Below are 21,907 nucleotides of genomic sequence, written 5' to 3' on the forward strand. Positions count from 1 at the left end.
AGACAGGGAAATTCTTTTGTGATCTCTGTGGATGATCAGTTTCTTCCCTGACACAACAGGAATTAAACAAAATGCTGTAGAGACAGCATGAAGGTGTGGTGGCGGTAGGGAAAGGACACAGTTATTTTTTACCTAGATAAATCAACATAATCCTTTTAAGAGCATGCATCAGGTATATTTGTGAGTCTAGACTAGTAAAAGGCCTTCTCCTACCTTATAGCCGCCTTAGTTTTTTTAGGCATATGCTCTTGGGAAAGTGGATAAATTCTAAGGAAAATATCAGTGTAGCTATTGAGACTTACTCTGCTCTTTCAGTGCCGTGCAACACCACAGATAGGTGCATCTTCTCACATACAGCCTTGCCCATTAAGGTAGAGTTTCATTCTGGGGGTTCTTTGGAGACATGCCTTGATATTTTTCTTGGGGGTATAGGACTGTTTACAATAGTTTTTAAGATCTCAACCAGATTAGATAATATGTGCAAGGTTCTACACTTGGATCGGGGCAATCCCCAATATCATTACAGAATGGGTGATGAGAGCAGCCCTGCAGAGAAGGACTTGGGGATACTGGTGGATGAAAAATTGGACATGAGATGGCAATATGCACTTGCAGTCCAGAAAGCCAGTTGTATCCTGAGCTGCATAAAAAGAAGCGTGGCCAGCAGGTCAAGGGAGGTGATTCTGCCCTTCTGCTCCTCTCTCGTGAGACCCCACCTGGAGTACTGCATCCAGTTCTGGGGTCCCCAGTACAAGACAGACATGGACCTGTTAGAGCGTGTCCAGAGAAGGGCCACGACAATGATCAGAGGTGTTGAGTACCTCTCCTGTGAAGAAAGGCTGAGAGATTTGGGGTTATTTAGCCTGGAGAAGAGAAGCCTTGGGTAGATCTTATTGTGTCTTTTCAACATACAAGGGGAGCTTATATATAAGAAAGATGGAGAAAGACTTTTTACCAGGGCCTTTAGCGACAAGACAAGGGGCAACGGTTTTAAACTGGAAGATGATAGTTTTCATTTGGATATAATGAAGAAATCCTTTATGATGAGGGTGGTGAGATACTGGCACAGGTTGCCCAGAGAAGTTGTGGATGCCCCCTCCTTGGAAGTATTCAAGGTCAGGTCAGATAGGGCTTTGAACAACCTAATACAGTGAAAGATGTCCCTGCCTATGGCAGGGGTGTTGGACTAGACGATCTTTGAAGATCCCTTCCAACCCAAACCATTCTGTGATTCTATGACTCTATATATTATCTTCTAACATGAATTGTTGTGAGTAGACTTGTCAGCTTTGAAATAATTTTATAAAGCATTTTTAGCAGATCCTTTTTTTTTCCCCTGACCCAGCTTAAAGTACTAAAAACAACAGAACTCTTACTAAGAGTGAATTATGAGGAAGGTCTCTCTAAGACAATGGACTGCATGTATGGGGCTTCTGGGTGAATATCCAGAACTGGCTGAATCCAACACTACTGCACTGCCCCTCCCACCCTAGAGGAGTTCCTGGTAAAACATTCCTGGTGAAACCAGAGGATTTTGTCAGATACACCAGAGGCTGACTCCGTAGGCACAGAGCACAAGGATCACTCCCCCCAACTCCCCTATGCAGTGGAAAGATTGTAATTTACTTAAGTAGATTAGGGATTTCACCCTCCACTTTTATTCAAGTGTTATGAAATTGTCTTAAACAATTAATTTTTTTTTTTTGTCTTTGCAGAGGAGAGGGAAATGTAGCAAACATGCCCGTGCTGAAGTGAAGAAAATTAATTCAGTGATGAGGACAAAACATGATTAAGAATATGAAACATCAATATTAATTTTTTCTGTTTGCTTTCTGGTAATAACATCCTTTCTGAAAGGTATGTATTTATATGCGCTTTTTTGGCCTCAGCTCAGGACAACAATGGAAACTAAAGAGTAGATGTCTGTCTAAATGGTTGGCCTAAAATTCAGCTTTATGGTGTAAGTGCTGTCATGATGTTAGTTCTGGAAAAATGCAGGTCATCAATACCTGAGATAACTAAGCAATTGGCCAATTTAGTAGTTTGTAACCTATTTGCATTGCAGATCCCTAAAAACATCGTTTGCTTTCAGAGTTCTGTGTAGCAAATTTTAGTCTCTTGATAAATACGCTTGCTTTCTATAAGCAAAGTCTTTCATGGGACTCCAAAATCAATCCATGGACATCAAAGAGTCTGTGGACCACGGACTGAAAAATACTGGTTCAACTGATGCATTACACCAGTTAATTTCAGTACAACTTGTATTCCTAAATCACGTGGCAGCATTTTGATAAACTTATTGATGACCTAAATATGGATACAGAGCCCTAGCTTTTATTACATATTTCTAATGTTTTCTAGTTTTTCTAGCCATGCTTTCTTGCAACTGTGGCTCTTTGAACCTCTCTTCATCATGCGTAGTATCCTACTTGTGTCATTGTTTTCTATGACTCATTAAAAGATACATATATTTGAAATGAAAATTCTCTTGAGAATTTAAAAATTGTCATCCGGTACTACATTGAAAAGGATTCCTTGGGATTTACAAGAAGCAGTCATTAAAATATGTCAGCTACTCATCCTATAATTTATAAACAGATAATCCTCATCAACAAGAGAGATGGAAATGTTTCCTAAAGCAATCTTGTTGCCTTTGTAATAGATCAGATTTGTGCAATATGGTACATAATTCAAAAGAATGTTTGAAGAGTAAAACCATAGATCCTCTTAAAGGACTGTTTCTTCTCTATAAGGCTGAAGCCTACTATCTCCTATCCTACTATACTGATATCCAGAATACATTAAAGTTGGGTGGTGGGGTTTTTTTGAGCAGCTTGCTGACTAATCCTATTTGCTCAGTCTTCGTATTTGATCATGAAAAAAATTGTTTTGTTTTTATTATTTGCTTTTTGTCAAAAAGACTTACTTCTTAGTACTCCCCAGCCTTTCCTTTTGTTTGCAACAAACTTTAAAAAAAAAAAAAAAAGAGAAGTATTGGCAGCTGTTATGGCCTCTGAATGCTGGATCCAGAAGCTCATATCAAGAGATTTAAAAAGTTGTACTGAGAAATTAAAATGTTCTAGCATAATTGTGTAGCCTTCTGTGTGTATTCAACTGCTTAAATAGCACAATCTTTCATTCACCATAAAAAAAAAAAAAATCAACATTTGGGTTGAGTTATTCCATTGAAGGGCAGTAACAATGTTAATTAATTGGAAGCTTATTTATATTCACAGTCTTGATGTGAAGTGTTTGAAGGAAGCCAACACTTTTTCAGCTGCTGAAGTCAGAATACTTTCAGAGCATTCCTAAGGAGTTAATGCATTCTTTTAAAACAGTTTTGACAATTATCCGTTTGAGCAGGAAAAGAGGAGTGATTGTAATAAAATGAAAATGGCATTGTGGGTCTATGTGAAGAAATACCGAAGTCATAACATAGAGCCTTGTAAGCAGGCCAAAACTTTTTATTAATACATGAATTTTTTTAAAACAGGATGGAGTATCTCTGATGAGAGATGGAATCCATTTTGTCACCTAAATTAATTTGCCCCTGTGTCTTGTAAATCATTTCGTGCCACAAATAATTGATCAGAGACTGAAGCAGAAATGAACAATTCAGGCTGTGATTTAAAGGGAATTAATTCTTAATTAAGTTGGCCTACTTTGGATTTTCATCTTTAGGGAGAATCAGCTGCTAAGCATTCACAATACCATCACTTAGTTTAATATTAGGAAAAGCCTTCATAAGAGATTAAGGCACTCTTCACATTAAGGAGATCAGAATGAAGTACCTGAATTTAAGACTAAGAACCAGAACTCGTATCAGTGTAGAGGAGGCTGGTGTCATTTACTAAGTGAGCTTCGGATTATCCCAAGAAGTGAGGTGAAATGGCAAGTTCAGAATCCTGTGTTTGCAAAGGAAACAGGCAGTTAATCCAGAAGTCTTTGCATGATGATCTTCTCTCCGGTGTATTTCTCTGATGCGGCTTCTATCAAGGATTTTCAGTAAGAATAATACAGTCCCTTCTTTGTCATCTAATTGTAGTATCTTATGGGTGCTTATGTATAAGAATACTGAATCTTATTTCTGAGTATTTCTAGAACTGTATATATTGTTCCAAAACTTCTACTTCCTTACATCTTGTGGTCCTTCCCTTCTATGTTAATTGTTATTTTTACTGTCCTTCTCCTGTGCTATTTGTTTGCAAATGGATATGTGTTTTCACATTGCTTTAACATAGTTTGCTATGTTAGTCTAGCCAATTAGCATGAGGGGAAACTTCATTATTTATTTCTAGGGATTGAATTATTAATAATAGTCATTCTGTATAAATGAAGTAGGTGCTGAAAAAATATATTTAGGTAGTAAACATACATTCAAAAAACTATTTGAATCATGCAAGTCAAAATATTTTGTCTGAGTTACTTAGATTGTGACAGACCATTATGAAGAAGCTATTTTAAAGTTTTTCAGAGACCTGAATGTTGAGATGGCTTCCAAATAGGTTCCTCAAAAATATGTAGGTGTTAAACTTCCAGTGTTTGGAAGTCTGGCTCTGAATTTCTCATTGGTACAAAAATTGGGGTTTGCTTGCATTTTATTAAAAGCAAATAAATTTAGAAGTTGAGATGATTGTAAGCTAAAAGCAATGTTTTCAATTCGAAAAACGTGGGGAAAAGCAATTTAAAAATTTTGGGTTCACCAGTGCTTACTCTTCATAAATTAAAAGGATATCATAGTAAATCATCACTGTGTTTTAGAATGCTGAACTGCAGGCTGTTCTCTCTCGTGGTTCTGAAGAGATGGGACAGATTTGTTAGAGATTTTAAAAGTACCTTAGGCACTGATTAGAAACAGCTTAAAACGGGGTAGAAAGAGAAAGGGGAATGTTGTATGTTATGGCAACACTTGTCACTGGATTCCTGTATCTATGCCATTGATGCGTTTGAAGTCCTTTGCAGGATTCTTTTAAAGGATTTGGGATAGAACGATGAGATGTAAGATACGTTGCGTAGAAAATGGCATTAAACAAGTAGATGGAAAACACAAATGTAGAAATGTTGGTGGAAAGACTAGATATGAATACCTCGCAACACACATCTTGGTGACAACTCATGTACTTTGGCATGAAAATGCATTTGCTAGGAAATAACAGTAAGGAAGACAAAACTGATTGCATGGCTAAGGACGTAGAAGGCATCCTTGGTAATAGTAATGTTTCAAATTAATTCAAAGTAGGTGCTATAAGAAGGTAAATTGCTGCATAGCAGCAGCTCAGTTTCAGTGGAAAGAATTTACAATATAAATACTTTCAAAGGATAATAAGTCTGATGTGAATCTCCCCTTTTATAAGGCCTAACTTGTGGGGTTTGTGTGAATTCTTACAGTATATTGTATGATATTTCCTACTACATGAGCTGTGACTTAGAAGCCAGCAGAAACCAGAGCAAAAGTACACAGATAACTAGTCTGGCAGGTGTGTGCAAAGGTAGCAAACAATGTTTATTTGGGATGTGCAGATGTTCCACATTTGGGACATCTGTGTTTGGCTCACTCAGATTGAGCCAATGATATTTTTCTGTAATACTAAAATTTTAATTAGGTTTAAGCAGAAACGTGCCAGCACATCTTTGTTTAAGTGGTGTGAGAATTTACTGATCCTGAAGACTTATGCTCCGATGCATGATAACTAGTAGTTAGAAATAGCGATGGGTTGAAGTTAAAAGAGTGGGTGATGATCTTGCTAATTTCTGGTTACTGATGGTTCTTTCTGTGCCTGCTGAACCTAATAAGGCTGTGTAATTGAAGTAGAATAGCAAGTCTTAAATTAACAAAAAATTCAGGCTCTTAAGGAGTTGTAATACCTCCCTATTCCTGTCAAGAACTAGAAAATGGTGAGGTGAATCCAAGAGACACCTTGCTTCATCCATCTGAATGGCATTTCCAGCTGATTTATATGTTTCAGACTTCCTTATCTTGCCAAAGGTGACAAGAAACAGTCAGTCACGCAGCATGTGCTGAGAGCCTGTGGATTTGGCACATTTTGGATTAGACTGCGCACTGAACATCCAACCATAGAATAATTCCGAACAGGTTTTTTTACTTTGCATTTATTTTAGATTTGGAGATAATAACATTTTATTTGTATATTCTCTTATGAGATCTCTTTCAAAAACCGAGTCTCTCTTTCTACATTGGAACATTGTAAAATCAATTGCCTTTGTATGCATGTTGATAAGATTATTGGATGCAGTTCCTTCTCCAGTGTATTTCAAAATTGCTCACTGTTTCCACCTGAGAACGTGATGTATTTTAGTATGTTGCTTGATTAATTGCTTAAAGTGTTTGCAGAAGTCAGGAAATGAAGCATCGTGGTCAGTGCTCATGATTTTATTGCAATGGTTGTGAAGTCATGTAATTAGATTAATTTCTGCTATTATGTTTTTAGCCCTTGCAGCCATGGAGAAAAGACAGGAAATGTGATTCAGAAGACTGGCAGGAATGGAAGGCATCAGGAAGACTCAAAATACAGACACACCTCATGATTTTAAGACAGTCTTATTTCTTAGGGTCTAGCTTGTAGTTTGTCAGTCTCAGGGTAGGCAGTGTTGCTGAAGATAAAAAACCAAGTTTAACACAGGAGGTAGTTTGATTCTTCATGTGGTTAGCGTTACCAAATATATTTATCTAATGGAGTGCTGGTGTATTAAATGATTTAGTAAAAGCAACAGTTTTAAAATTTTTGGAAAACAAACTCCACTTGTGCCTATTTTTTAAAAATTAGTTTGTCACGAGGGAGAAAAAAGAAAAGGAGAAAGTTAAGAGGGGGAAAAAAAAAAGGAAGGTAAAGAAGACCCTGCCTTTGAAAATAAGAAAGTGAGCTATGTTATCTTTTTGTGTTATTCTTTTTGCAATATGTGCATGTTGTCCTCTTGACTGACAAAGTTCTTGTGTTTCCCTTGGAGTGTATCTGTTCATTAGTGTCTCCAGACAGAGGTAGTTTAGCTTTTAATTAAAATACAATTTTCAGGTTTTTTAGTGTGTTAATGAGACAGCAAAAATGAATTCATTGAAAGAGGAACAGATATCTAGCCCTCACAGCAGTGAAAGTTAGAGCCTCATTAGTAGCTAATTATGCAGAACATAGTATATAAATAGAGCTGTTATGGCATTAAAAAAAGCCTCAGTGCATTACCTAATGACATAAAATGTTTACAGTCTGTTCTGAGTATGGTATAATGTCTTACTGAAATAATTAATGGCATATTTAACAGTGATGCAACTGGAATCACAATTGCTTTGCAGGTACAAGTTGAGGGCAAGGGAATGCATAAAAGTCTTTGCGGAACAGATTATTTGTCCCCTAATAAATATGAGACTATCAGAAGATACAGGAGGAACACATGATTTATGCATTAGGTGGGATAATGTCTCTTTCTGACAAGGACAGAGTACGCTGGACTTTATTTTCAGGTTTTCCAGAAGTGAGTAGTGAGATGCCAGATGTCTAAACTGATGCTTCCAAAAAGGGCTGGTTCCCTGAGAGAACCAAGGCCCGTCTTCTGTTCACTAAGGAGGTGGAAAGTATTTTGGAAATCTTGCTTTTCAATATAAAAATGACAAGCAAGACCGATAATACACGCAAGGTGAAAAAGGAAGTCTTTGTTTGACTATAAGGGCCCACATAATCAGGCAGACATACTCAAAATAATACTTTAATAGCAAGTTAAATAATGTTTTTAATAAACTAAAGCATAAACATGATTTCTTGCTCTGCCTAACAAGAACTGCATATGTAGCTTAACAACTAATTATCATTATTATTAATAAACAACATTATGCTTCCATAAGGTGATGCTTCATACTAAGAGTAACGCTGTAAATGGCAGTAACTAACCATACCTGCTTGGATGCAGTCTCAGCACCACAGCAGTAGTGGTAGAGGACTGACTAAAGGAGAATACTACGTTTGGGGAAACATACTGGCTATGGAGCCTGTCTAGCACGTCAGAGGTAATTTGGATAGAAGTAGAAAAAATATTGTGAAAAGCTAGAGAGGGTGAGAAGGCAGATGAGGAGATGTTTATGCAAATAAGAAAGGCCTGTAAAATGATCTGCGCATTAGTCATGATGATTCCAATTACTGTTGTATTGACTAGGAACCAAAGAGCCACAGAATCAATTAGATGTTTAAAAATACAAAAAGCTATTTCCTTGCTCAATTTGTTCAGCAGTCAACAAGTTTAGAGTTTGTTCTGGGAAATTATTTTGGTATGATGACCAAGTTAGAGACTGATTAATGTTTAGCTGGGGGTCGGTGAATTGAAATGATTTTGCTATGAATTCAAAGCTTTATTTTTTAGCCATGATGCTTAGTGAAATAACATACAATGATGGAAAACGTCATTCTTCGGTGCTTCTGCGTTAGCACCATTGAATGTGTTAATGACATTATCAGCTCTAGTGGGAGGAAGAGTTAATGACCTGCAAGTTTGTGTTATGGCAAGTAGGAAAAGAAGCTACTTATTAATTGTGGTGGGGGTTTTTTTAGTTCATTAGTGAAAATAATTTTGTATTTATAAAGAGGTCTAGGTAGACCAGAGCTGAAGGCCTGAGAAGTCTGTTACACGTATAATGGTGTGCTGGTTTTGGCTGGGACAGAGTTAATTTTCTTCAGAGTAGCTGGTATGTGGCTGTGTTTTGGATTTGTGCTGAAAATAGTGTTGATAAGACAGGGATGTTTTCATTATTGCTGAGCAGTGCTTACACAGTCAAGGCCTTTTCTGTTTCTCACCCCACCCCACTAGCAAGGAGGCTGGGGGTGCACAAAAAGTTGGGAGGGGACACAGCCAGGACAGCTGACCCCAGCTGACCAAAGGGATATCCCATACCATATGACGTCATGCTCAGCATATAAAGCTGGGGGAAGAAGAAGGAAGGGAGGGACGTTTGGAGTGATGGCATTTGTCTTCCCAAGTAACCGTTACGTGTGATGGAGCCCTGCTTTCCTGGGGATGGCTGAACACCTGCCTGCTGATGGGAAGCAGTGAATGAATTCCTTGTTTTGCTTTGCTTGCATGCGTGGCTTTTGCTTTACCTATTAAACTGTCTTTATCTCAACCCACGAGTTTTCTCACTTTTACCGTTCCGATTCTCTCCCCCATCCCACCGGGGGGAAGTAAACAAGTGGCTGTGTGGTGCTTAGTTGCTGGCTGGGGTTAAACCATGACAAATGGGTACAGTTAAATAAATGTCAATGCCAGCATTGCTGAGAACCCACCAATTTGCCTGATTCCTAACTGCCAAAGGCATTTGTGTGTGTGTGCACACGTGTGTTGGTCATTTTCGATGATCACTGAGCCTGAATTTTTTTTGTTACTGTGGTCAGCATGAATGCCAAGTTCCAGTTGTGACGATGCTCTCTCTAAATAATGAATAGAGTTAGTACAAATTTGCTGAAAATATTGACTTTTATAATCAATCATATATGACACACAAGGGTGGTCAATTATATATGACATTATATGCCCATAAAAATCTGTAGCACAGTTCCATAACAGGTTTTCTGTGTTGGGAACACTAAAAGATGTACTTCGCAAAATAATTTGATACTTTGCCGAAGGACTTGCTTCTTGCTCTATGGCTATGCAGAGAAGTTATTCGCTGACTGTGGATCTAGAGCAGACTAGCTAACCTTTTGTGACTGCCTGTGGTCACGCTATTGCCTCCAGTAAGATAGCACAGTCTGTCTTTGTAGATAAATAAACTGCATTTCATGTACTGTGGAGAAAGGGAATGGCTGTAGCATGGTGAACAGCTCATGTAGTAGAAGTCTATAATTTTAGTCCAACTTGAAGTAACTTGTTTGTGTAGGCATGATCATAGTGTGTTTCAGATGTGCTTAGAGTGTGGCAGTGAATATATTATGTATTTGCTTGCCAGAAGTGATCTGGTTGCCCTTAGGTTAATGTCTGGATGCACCATCTTTGGCTGACCAAAATAGTAAGTAGCAGTTGATTCAGATTCCTTGTAAAATCCTCAGATTTGCTGTGTTAACAAATTGAAATTTCTACGTGGATATTCTTCAATAGAAAGCCGTAAGCCTTGTCACCAGCTCAGCTCAGAGTCACCAGCATACAGCAATCCGCAGTTTGGCTGGTGACTCCGAAATTCAGTAGTTCATTAGTATTTTCAGCTAAGCATTTTCAAGGACTTTGTGTTAAGGGGTGCTGCATTATTATGCAGATGCCTGCCTGTCTCTGCTGAGTACAGGAGGAAAGCAGCAAGGCTGATGCCAAAGATACTTTCCTGTTCTGCTTTGCCTGTCTCAGAAAGGCGAGCGTGCACTGGTCTGCACGTCATCCATCCGGAATCCAGCTTTTTGTTTAACACCTGCCATCGTCTTCAGGCCAGTCTGTAAGTCTCTTTGGCAGATGCTGTGCACCAGGCAGGCAGACCCTGCCCGATTTGCTGTTCATGGTGTTGGTGTCTAAGCTGCTTAGGCTTCAGTCCACAGCCGTCTCCCATCTTCTGCATCTTCTGTCTCCTGTGTCAACAACATGCCGCATTCTTACCCATCCTCTGCTGTTCAGACCTGGCCAAAATGCACTATTTCGGTTTTGCAAGGTGCTTCTGTTGTTGTTGTTTGCTTGAATTGGGGAGAGCTGAAATTTGCATAAATTACTTCTGCAAACCTGAGATGGAGGTAGGGAAGGGATTCAGAAATAGCCACTGCTGAAGAGCTGGAAAAGGTTGCCTAGAAATCCTGGCTTTAATGACTCTATTTAAACCATGGCTACAGGAAGCAAGGGTCCATGTCCACAGAGAGATCCTACATGAACATTTTTCTGGATTTTTTCAAAAGTTTTGTATTTCATATTAATAATCAGGAGGGCAAGCAGGTGACTCAGAAATGTTCCAGATGGAAAAATATTTCTTACAGTGTTGCAGATGGTTTCTTCATTTTTAGAACCCTGGGATCATTTTTCTACTGTATAAACAGGATTTGAAAGATGTTATTAGAAAAGGAGCTATTAATTTAGGGGAATAGCAAATGCAGAAGAATTTAAGAAATGGGTAAGGGCTTTGTATGATTTTTAGGTTACTAACTGGCTGTGTAGCACAATACACAGGGAAGAAGAATTAAAATGTCCTGTCTGTTTTGTGGAGAAAGCAGATGAGGGATGGAACATTTAAGGTTCTTAAAATAGAAGGTAAAGTAAAAATGTGCCCAGCGGAGAATTTTTCAACAAAGAATAGAGAACGCTGTATGGATAGATACAAGTCAAGTGGAAATAAAGAAACTAAGAGTAGTGGATACAAGGGGCCCAGGGGTCCCTCTGTTACTAGGATATCTGTGCATATCAGAACTTCTTAGATAATAAAATACAACTTCAAAGCTAACCAACACAAGCCTTCACATTAGATCTCATCAGAGGGACATGTGAAAACAGATGTTCTTTGGCGAAATTAATCCTTAGAATGTTAATTGTTCATTCTCTTCTTACTTTTTTAAAAATCTTGTGCTTTATTTGTTTCCTTTATCTTACAGATTTTTCCCTACTGGATCCACTGTTTTCACATTGTACTTTTTTTTTTTTTAACTTGCACCCAGCAATTAGATTTTAATAGAGCCCAGGCACGTGGTCCATGAAACAGGCGTATTCAGAGTAATGAATATTGCTGATAGTTTAAAGGGAGAGATAGTAATGGGAAATCATATGGTTTGGGACAGATTGACCCTGTAAGAGAAGATGTACGCAGGAAAAATGTTCAGCAAGTGTGAAAAGATGAAGTAACATCCTCCACATGATGGCAGTACAGACTCGGTATGTTAGGCACCTCCAGGAAAGATCGGGTTCTCCCAAGATGTTTGGGAACTGGTGCCTCTAGTATGTTAGAGCCAGTCTCATTAAAAAAGACTTCGCTCACCATCTGGTACACGTTTCTGTCCTCCTTTCTCAAGGAGGTGATGCTTATAAGACTGTGCTCTTGCTAGTTTCTTTGTACCAGAGACCCTTTCTCTCCCTCCTTCCCTTTAACTTAGCAGATAATTTTAACCAAGTTAAGAGGAGATAGCTATCTGAGGCATTTCATGAAAATCAGTGACTGAGAAGTGGAGGGAAGGCCAGAATAACAGTCTCGCTGAGAGGAACCACAGTACAGTTCAAAGCCCATCTATTCCAAGGGGCACTCGCCAGCCCCATCAGCCAGCAATTCTCTGCTGCCTCTAGTCCCTCAAACCAGTAAAGGATGTGGAAGGCAGCTGGAGGTAACTGGAGATGGGAAAGAGCCGTGGAGGTTTCTCCATCACCACAGGGAGATGCAGGGAGTGTATGGAGATGGAGAATTAGGGAATACTGCAGTGGGAGAAAAACATCACAGGGGAAAAGGGGCAGGTGAAACTTGTGCTGTTGGAGAATGTTATGTACAGGGTTCATTATCTGGATAGCTGTGCTACATCAAATGTTAGACTAAATGATCAAATGATGCTTTTTGCTCTTAAAATTTGTGTGTTTTCATCTCCTGCACCAACCAGACTGTTCTTTTGAAATCCATTTTCTGGTTTGCTGTATGTATGACAAACTCTACATTACCATATGTATGGCTGTGCTATACTGCAGGGAGATGGAGGAGCAGAGCTACGTAAGAAAGAAGGAGCAATCTCCGAATTTTTTCCTTATTTCTGCCTTTCTTCATTAGGGCTTCTTGCTGCCTGGACATGAGGCAGGGCTTCAGGATTAGAGTGGGCTGGAAAACTTCACTGAATCATATGCCAGGAATTGCTGATGAGCACAAATAGCAATATTTTCTTGAAAGCATTCAGTTTTGTTAACTTCTAATTGAAAATCTCCTTCTCATGAGGAGGAGACTGAATTGTGATGATTTCAGTGTTCTAATTAGCAGCAATGAAACAATAATACTACTAATAATATAATAATTAGCAATAAAACATGCTATTCAATAATTAATGGCAATGAAACGCATAGAAATTATGTCTGGTTCAGTCAGTGTGTTGCAAGGGCTTCCACAGTCCCTCATTCCACCTGAAACAGGATTTCCTTGTCAACTGTACAGTATTATGACATAAAAAGTCAGCAGAAGAAAGTGATGGCATTTGTTATTTTTTTTTTTCTCCCCTACCAGTTAAGAGAATTATCCTCACAATTCTGAATTAGGTAGGGGGTGAAAAAAACATTTTATGATTGTACTTCCTAGTCCTGGCTTGCCTTACAGAATATGAAAATCCCTCTGAAGTCATTAGATTTGTGTTACCAAATATGTACACTTAAACTATTTTACAGCTTTTTAAATTTGGTGCCTTAGAAACCCTTTAATATCAATTTCTGCCAAGGTTTTGATATTTTTCTGCTTTTATTATAAAATAAATAATCTGTATAATATTGTGCTTATTAATGTAAATTACTTCATGTATCGAATCGATGGAATCAGCTAGTGGAAAAAAGCTCTGGTAGATTAATCTTGATTATAAAAGTTATGGATCAGAATGGTTTGAGAGATTGTCATGTAGTGGGGCAAATCTTGTCTTTATTTTTGTAGCTACTTTTTAATTGAAAATCCTACCTAAGTTGTAATTCAAAGACTTCTTTTTTCCTATTTCTTTATTAATTCATATATTTATTAAGAAAAATGTGCTTCTGTTATATGGCTATGAAAAGTATTGAATTAATTCTAGATGAATCTTTAGTAAAGGTGAAAAATTGAGGATTCTGGAAGAACAGAATGCAGTTTAGCTTGGTGTGTTGCTTTTAAATGGTTCCTGATGAAGGAACCAAACTGGATATTCTTGCAAATACAGGTACAGGCAATGATCTTTCTTCAGCAGCGTGCATGGAATACCTTTTTTTTTTTTTTTTTTTTTTTTTGGTATCATGTGCATGATTCAAAAAATAGTCATATAAATCAGATTGACATGAAGTGTTACTTTGTATAAAGTACCTTAATATTCTTAGTATTAGGGATTATTTCTATGTTTTTATTTACTCTTCATATAGGAAACTTCCAGCTTGGTAAAAAATAAGCATTTCTTATGGAATAACACAAAGAAGCTGTTGTGAAGCCTCCATGTATGTGGAAAATTGCCTAAAAATGATGATGCAAACCAATGTTTTCAGATTTCTCTGCTGCCTCAGAGACTTTGTGCTTTTCTCTTGGCCTCATTTTAATTTCAGCGATGGGATATCTAAATCTGTTCCACTTGTGAGTCATGTAGAACAACGGGCCGTAATATTAAGAACTTCCAAAGACTTTTGTCTGAATTGAAGAGAATATTTCAGAAGGTGAAAACATGAAGTAGAAGTTAGCTCGCTGGGTGGTGCTTGCAAAAAATGGTGCTGTCTTAATTGTGTTATGAGTACAGAAGGGGTTACCATGCAAAAGCCCTGCTCGAGCTGTATGCCAGCTCTAATGCCAATAGCCAATATTTTCTGCTGAATGCCATTGCACTGCTGCTTTTTTAGGTGAGGATTGTATTCTGAGCACAGGGTTGAGTTCGGAAGGATCATTTGTTTCTCATAGAGGTAGACTAGAGTCATTTGCTTTCAGTGAGGCTGCTGCTTCCATCCCTGTTGAGTTCACGGCAAACACTGTGGTTCAGGCTGGTTTGGAAACATCTGGCCTCTGCCTCACAAAGAAAAGGCTTTCACAGCTCAGCTGGTTAAACATAACTTTCTGCAGTGCAAATAAGTGTGGCGAAGCCTGCCAGAAACCAGGGCAGCGGTGCTAGCTGGGTAGCTGATTTCTTCCTGCCCTGTGCAAGCAGTTCCTCCTCTGCCACCAAGGGAGGTGGGGAGCAGAGAACTGGCCTCCCCAGCTCTGCGAAAGCCAGACCAATGTCCATTCCCTCTGTCTATGAAATACATGAGAAATGCATTTAATCCCGTTGAGGACGGTCATCCATGTCTAACATTTCAGAAGAAAGGAAATAAAAATTTCTCTAGTCCCTGATCTGTTAAGCAAAATACTGCAGAGTGCAAGGATAAGAGGCTGGAATTTCCTTCCCACCCCAGCAAATAATGAGTTAGCACCTGGAGACATAAAGATTGAGATTGCTTGCAACTGTCTCGCCCACTGGAGTACTAGCTGGTATTTTCATTCCCTAAATGTCTGCTTCTTTTGGAAGTGTTGCTAAACGTTGTTAATAATTGCCTGAAGACACAAAACACTGTGGAAAATAAACGTTCTGTTAAATTTGCATTACTTCATGTAGTTCACCTTTTGAAATGTCCCTATCCTCTCCCAGTTGGTTCTTCCCATGCCAGTCTTCCTAATCAGTTTATTCCTTATCTGTGTATCTTTTCTATTTTGGCAACTATATGCCCATAGCCTACTGTAGCATAACTGAAGTAGAAAAAGCTCAGACAGACATGGAAAATAAAATTATGTTCCTGATGTATGGACAAAACTGAATTCAGTTATCATCGTGAGCAGCCACAATTAATTTATAACTTCTTTTTTGTTATTGGTACAAACAAACGTGCTCTTAGCTCGTGACCAAAGCTCTGAGCAAGTGATCTTTAGCCATTGATGATTCAATTGGGTTTAATGTCTGTTGTATGTATATGAAAAGGTTACCCTACTTTTCTCTTCCATTATGAAGTCATTTGGTGCAACTACCATTATATGAAATCTATTGGTGTTTTTTCCTGGCGGGCTTTTTTTTTTTTTTTTTTTTTTAAATCTTTTTTTCTTAAATTTTTCAGAGCCCTGAAGTTTTTACTAGCCTGAGTAATGTCTCTGGGGCATTTACTGAGTCATTACTGAGAATGTCTTTCAAATTATTCATGAACAGATCAAACAATCCTTGTCACTGTACTAAACCTCGTGAACAATCATAACATTACTTTCAACAGATCTTAAATTAGTATGTTCCCCTCCTCCCTTTTTTTTTTTTTCCCTTCTTGGTTTGTTGTTAAATTTATGAAAATATTTCTCTCTCTTCGTGGTGGCTCAGGGACACCAGCAGAGCTATGACAATTGCATATCTCACCTGCATTCGGAGAATGGTTTCTATATAGATCTAAGTGAGTCACTTCAGACAAATGAGCATTTTTTACAGACTCGGTTTTGACAGGAACGCAGAGCTGAATTGGTCCTTTGAGGTGAAGGTTATCACAGAGAAGTCAGATGTGTCACAGCTTCCTGCACTAGGAGGAAGGTGATCTGTAGCACCAGTATAAATATAGGCCATTTTCTGCACTTTCTGGCTAGAATATAGTTAGGATTGCCAGCATCCTCTTCATCTCCACTCTCCCTGGGTGAATTGCACAAAAAAATAGTACGGTGGGAGACTAATATAAAAACAAGTGCCCATGTTGTAGTCACAGTTAGACATGAGTAAATCCCGTTAACTCAATGGAGAGTTCTTTTGCCTCAGTGAGAGTATTTTGTTGATTTTTAAAAATGAATCCCAATTAGACGCTCACAGCTGGCTTTTCAAATCCTCATCCAAGGAGCAGAATGATATTTGTTAGACCATTAGTTAAACATGGTGATTATGATTATTTAGATGAAGTTGATGAAATAAATTAGAAACAGCTAAAAGACAGCCCAAGAGTTTAAAACAAAAAAAAAAAGACAGCTTAAATCCATGTATCAATACAAATGTAAGCATGTTGACTTTGGGAATTATAGGACGTCTTTTGGAAGAGCTTTCAAAACTACCGAACAATAAGCACTAACAGTACATCACCTTTTGGAAAATCTTTTGGAAATTTAATCCTTCTTAATTCTAGTCAAAAAATTATTCCTCTAATTTTCCCTGTTTATTATTGAAATGAAAAAAAAATTCTTTTTAATCTCAGAATACTCTTATTCCTGTCACTTTCCCCCTCTGTGAAATAAACATAAAATGTAACAGCAGGTGAAACAAAGAATATGGTGAGGTTTTTATTATGTTTTGCTGTTTGTAAGGAAGAAAAGATGAAAGTTAAAGTGAATGACAGTGTGGTGGTTTGGCTGGGAAAGCCAAGTATTTTTCTGGTCATACCTAGGTAGAAGTCATAGAGGTTTCTGACTGAAATGTGCAATGACCTCTCTGGCCTGTAGAAATTTTGGTGCCATTCATGCTGACTTTGTTGCTGGTTTGCAGGCACTGAGGAGGAAGATGAAGGCAACGGCCTGTTGCTGAAGTCGGCACAGAGCTTCTGGTGGTTTCCCCGTATGTGGAGTCACCCGCAGCCTCATCCACAATGAGTCATCACTGGTGGAACAGATGATCGTCAACACAGAATTTGATACAGTGAGTGTCTCGGTTTTAATATTGTTTATATTGCAGCATGGTTATAACGTTACTTATTTCAGAACAATACTGCAGTTTTCACATAAAATTCATGTATGTGATGAGATGCTCCAAAATCTGTGTGTTGGATCAATGGAGGTTTTTTCCCTTCACATTCACAGTTTTCCTGGAATTGCAGTAATGTATGATCTTAAGCGAAGATTGTGCCTCTTTATTAAGGCAATAAATAGGATGTGAGAGTTAGGAAAGATTACAGAACATGTGAAAAAATAAACAATCTCAGAGTGACCGATGATTCAAAACAGCTGATAAACTTTCATGCCTTTCCCTTCAGTGCAGTAGGATCGCATCTGTTGACTGCAGTGCAGATTTTTGCCAGGTTCTTGTTTATATTATTTTTCTTTTTCCTACAATTCATAAAAACCAGTTCATTTTGGGAAAGGGCACATATTCCAGGTGGGCCTTAGCTGTCACTGTGGTGTGAAAAACCATCAGTGAAATACTCTAGTAAAGAATCTAGCATTTGTTTGAATTTAATTGAGGCAGTAAGTGGAAATATATTTTTACCTGTAGCTGCAGAGAATCCTGAAACCTTGTTGGTTTGTTTATCATGTACCTTGGTGATGATCCTGATAAAATGGAATAGTGTCTCCGAGAGAGTTTTCTTACCCTACTTACTTTGTCAGTAGAACGAAATTTATACAGAAGAGATAAAAAAGACTGGGCAGCTTGAAAGATTTAACCTATTCCCTTTACATAGGTACAACACTATGAAGACAATCCTCATATTTTGATAGTGAACACTAACATTTTTCTATAAGTGCTAAAGATACCAAAGGAATAATGAAGAATTCATGCTGAGGGATGCTATTTTAGTTATTGAGAACTACTTTCTAGAATACAGGTGGATCGATTGTTCTCCTTTTTACCAATTAAAAGAAGAATAAGTCCCTTGACTTTAATGAATGTCTAACAGTAAAAACATGATGTGGATGAAAGCGGGCTCAGCTTCCAAATGCTGGAAAATATGTCAAAGCACCTATAATATGAGTGCAAAGGATGTTTTGCACATCTTAGTAACAGGAATTGCTTACCTGGCAAGAACTGGGATTGTAAAATATCCTACTCTAATTCAGGTAGTGAATGATTAGTATTGTTGTTTGATAGACATTAATAAAATCCTTCCCATTCAAACTTGTGTTACTAACGGCCACATCACTCAAGTTAAATATTTCAACAATCTGTGCAAGAACACTTAATACTGTGAAAGTACTCTTTTTTTTTTTTTTTTTTCTTTTTGCTCAAGGCAAACCAGGTTGTTTATTAGGTGGTTATCAGAAGCTAAGCTTTTGGGGATATGATTTTGTAGTTCACAAATACCCATCTGTATTGATTTGGTCAGAATAAAAGTTTGATTTTAAAAGCACCTTGAATAAAAATAAATTTGACTTGTGCCATCTTGCCTAATGCCAAAATGCTAGGCTCACTGAGTGGTGCTGGACAGATAGCACTCATACAAAATAATTTGTGGGATTGTATGTTCTCCTTCATTGGATGGCCTTGTGAATGGAAGAACCATTTGAAAACAATAAAATCTTTGGAAGTGACCACAAAATACAGATTGCACTTTCATTTCATTTAGTTTCCTTTTCATTGACACCATTGTCAATGATCTTTCTCAAAACTATTTTAGTGCTTATTTAAATTTTTAATGCTCAGCTGATGTAATAGGCTTGTTATGAACATTTCATCCTGATTTACATTACCAGAAGGATATGACCTGTCCTTAGTATGTAGTTCATATTCATTTCCTTCTCTCTTTGCTTTGGAATCTTGTGCAACTGATTTTGAGAGAAAGTCATCTTCCAACAAAATCTTTTGATATTGAAATGTCTGCTTCTGTTGTTATCGGTGCCTGTTCTGGTAGACATTACTGCCTTAGGATTTTCTGTTACCAGTGCCTTGATGTGAAGGTAGGTACTGTACAAACTCAAACAGGCAATCCAGCCTGTTCATACAACGGATATAATATGTAAGGAGATTGATATTGTCATAGCTGCCAAATTACACTATACACATGTTTATTTCTAATTTAGGTAGGTTTGGGTTACAATAATTTAGCTAAAGAAGGAACGATGGGGATTATAAGATTGTTGAAGGAAGTGAATAAAGGAGTTAGGCAAAACTCCTTTGGGTCTTCACAAAAAACAACTGTGGCAATTGTTTCTTAAAAAAAAAAACCACACAAAACCCCCACCAAAAAACCACCAAACAGATGACAATGGTTGCTTTACATTAAATAGTCTTGGACAAAACATAGAGCCTTTCTGTCACAGACTGAAATCTAGGAATTTCACAGTCAGGCAACATTTTTTCTTCTGCCTTTTGGGTCTTTTCATGGTCCTGTGAATCTTAAATCATTTTCTTCACACTGGTATCACTTCAACAAGATAGACAGTGACTCTCATGCAGGCCAGCCAGACCTATGGTCTGAATGCTTTCCTGAGAGCTGGACTTACCGGGTCTTCCTGAACACCAAACCAGTCAGTGTTTGACTAGCTCTTTCTCTTTGTCTTTGCAGGGAGACCTGTGGCGCTTGTGTGCTGTGAACCAATTGAGCTGGACTTTCAGTGGCTAATATTGCACTCCGGTCCAGACACCTGACCTGAAACCTATGTCACATTTGGCATCTGGCAAGTCTGCAGGAGAAGGTACCTGAGACTATAAACTCCTCTGATTTGAACTTTGTGAGCTCAGGCATATTACTATTTATGTAAATAAATTACGTTGTTGTTGTTGTTGCTTAGTATACAGAGCTGCATGAAAACAAGTCACCGCTGTCACCAGCATGAGATCATCATCACAATAAACTTCTAATAAACATGTCCACTTCGGTTCTTGGAAAGGAGTGGCATAAACCTTTACTTTCAGAGCTCCAGATATGCTTCCCAAATGGGCTTGGTACTTAAACCTCAGAGTATGACAGAGTTTTAGAAATGCTCCTTGGTTTTAGTATATTTTTTTGGCTGATACTATCATATGTGCACCTGATTCTTTTCATAATTAGAGACTTTATAACTATTTTTAAATCCTGCAGTATTTTTTCCTATTACTGTCATCTGAAATAATGCTATTGTTTCCGTGGTTCTAGTGACAATATGACAAATGTTTTTATTGCTTTCCAGTCCTTATTTGACCTTTGCAAATGAACATTTGGGAACAAGGCATCTATCTGACTGTGGCATACTTTTGGGCATTAGCACAAACTCAGAAGAGAAGAAAAGGACATCTTCTGAGTCTGGAATTAAAATTGGAGGGGAAGGCTGGGCTATCCAGAGTGTTTTTAGGTGTATATTAATCTCACAGCTGGGCAGAGTTTCTTGCCAGTTATTTTTTGGTTGGGAACAGTTCGTTCATTTATATGGATGTTTCCTTGTTTTCTTAATGTGTGGCATCATATCAGTTTCAGTGGAAATTCCTGCAGAAAATGAATATTTTGAAAACAAGAAAGTGTTTTGTAGGGAATGATGACATTTTCTTCTGTGTAGGTGTGATCCTTTGTGTATCAGAGCTCTTCCTTGTTGATGTTTTATAATAGCAGCACTTTCCTTAGTGATTCAGGAAACAAATAAAAATAATACTTCAACGATAACACTATGTCCCATTCAAACAGGTGAGCAGTGGTCTGATTTTGTACTACAACCAACATGCTATCGAGTAATGTAAAAGAGAAATTAAAATTCCCTAAAATTGTTTGACATGAAATTTCACAAATCTGAAATCAAATTTGCAAAGCTATTTTTTTTTTTTTTTTCCCTGAAATTCCCCTTAGCTTCTGAAAGTATCTGTTTTGGTTACCTCAGAGCAGAAACAATGTCAAATTTTGAAATTTCAGATGAAGTCAAGCTCTGACTTGGAACCAACACCACTTACAGCTCTCTGTGGCAAAAATGCCGTGTCAGTAAGTGTTGGACACAAATTGCAGAAAAACAGGCATTAGTATAGTTGTGCTCATGAGTGCTTCTGTTATATATTTCAGGATCATAGCATTCCAGCTGACATGGGGCATGCAGTGGCTGTTCTGTGGCCTGCCCGCTTCATATTCAGTTGTACAGGCCTGGGTGAAAGTCTGACCTATCCAAGTCACCAACACAGAAGAATACCCTCATTTAAAACCTGCACAGCATAGCCAAGGTTTTATCCTTAATGTTATCACAGTAACTAGTTCTATGTAAATATAGATTTCTCGTTTATTACCATCTTTTCTTAGGTAGGACTACATGAGTGTATTCTAGCTTTTTTTTTTTCCAAATTTTGCTTGAAAAGCTTGCCCTATGAGATCTTTATGCATTGTTATCACGCTATCTTTGCCGTAATTGTTCAGACACAGAAGGAAGAATAATTATTTTTAAATTACTTCCTATTAGGAAATGGCTATGATATTCCTGCTTTGGGATTACGGGGTGAGCCACATTGTGCATTCCAGCATGTCCATGCCATGGGAAACTTGTGTAAGGAAACGAGAGTTTGAGGGCTCTGGGTGGTTTCAGGCGTAGAGCTTCAGAGAAAAGCTGAAGTTGCTTCCTCCCAATGGGACTCCCTGGGGAACACTGGCAGCCATGCAGTGCCTCTTCCACGCCGGGGTG

Source organism: Gymnogyps californianus, chromosome 4 (assembly GCF_018139145.2).
Source record: "Gymnogyps californianus isolate 813 chromosome 4, ASM1813914v2, whole genome shotgun sequence".
NCBI lineage: Eukaryota > Metazoa > Chordata > Aves > Accipitriformes > Cathartidae > Gymnogyps > Gymnogyps californianus.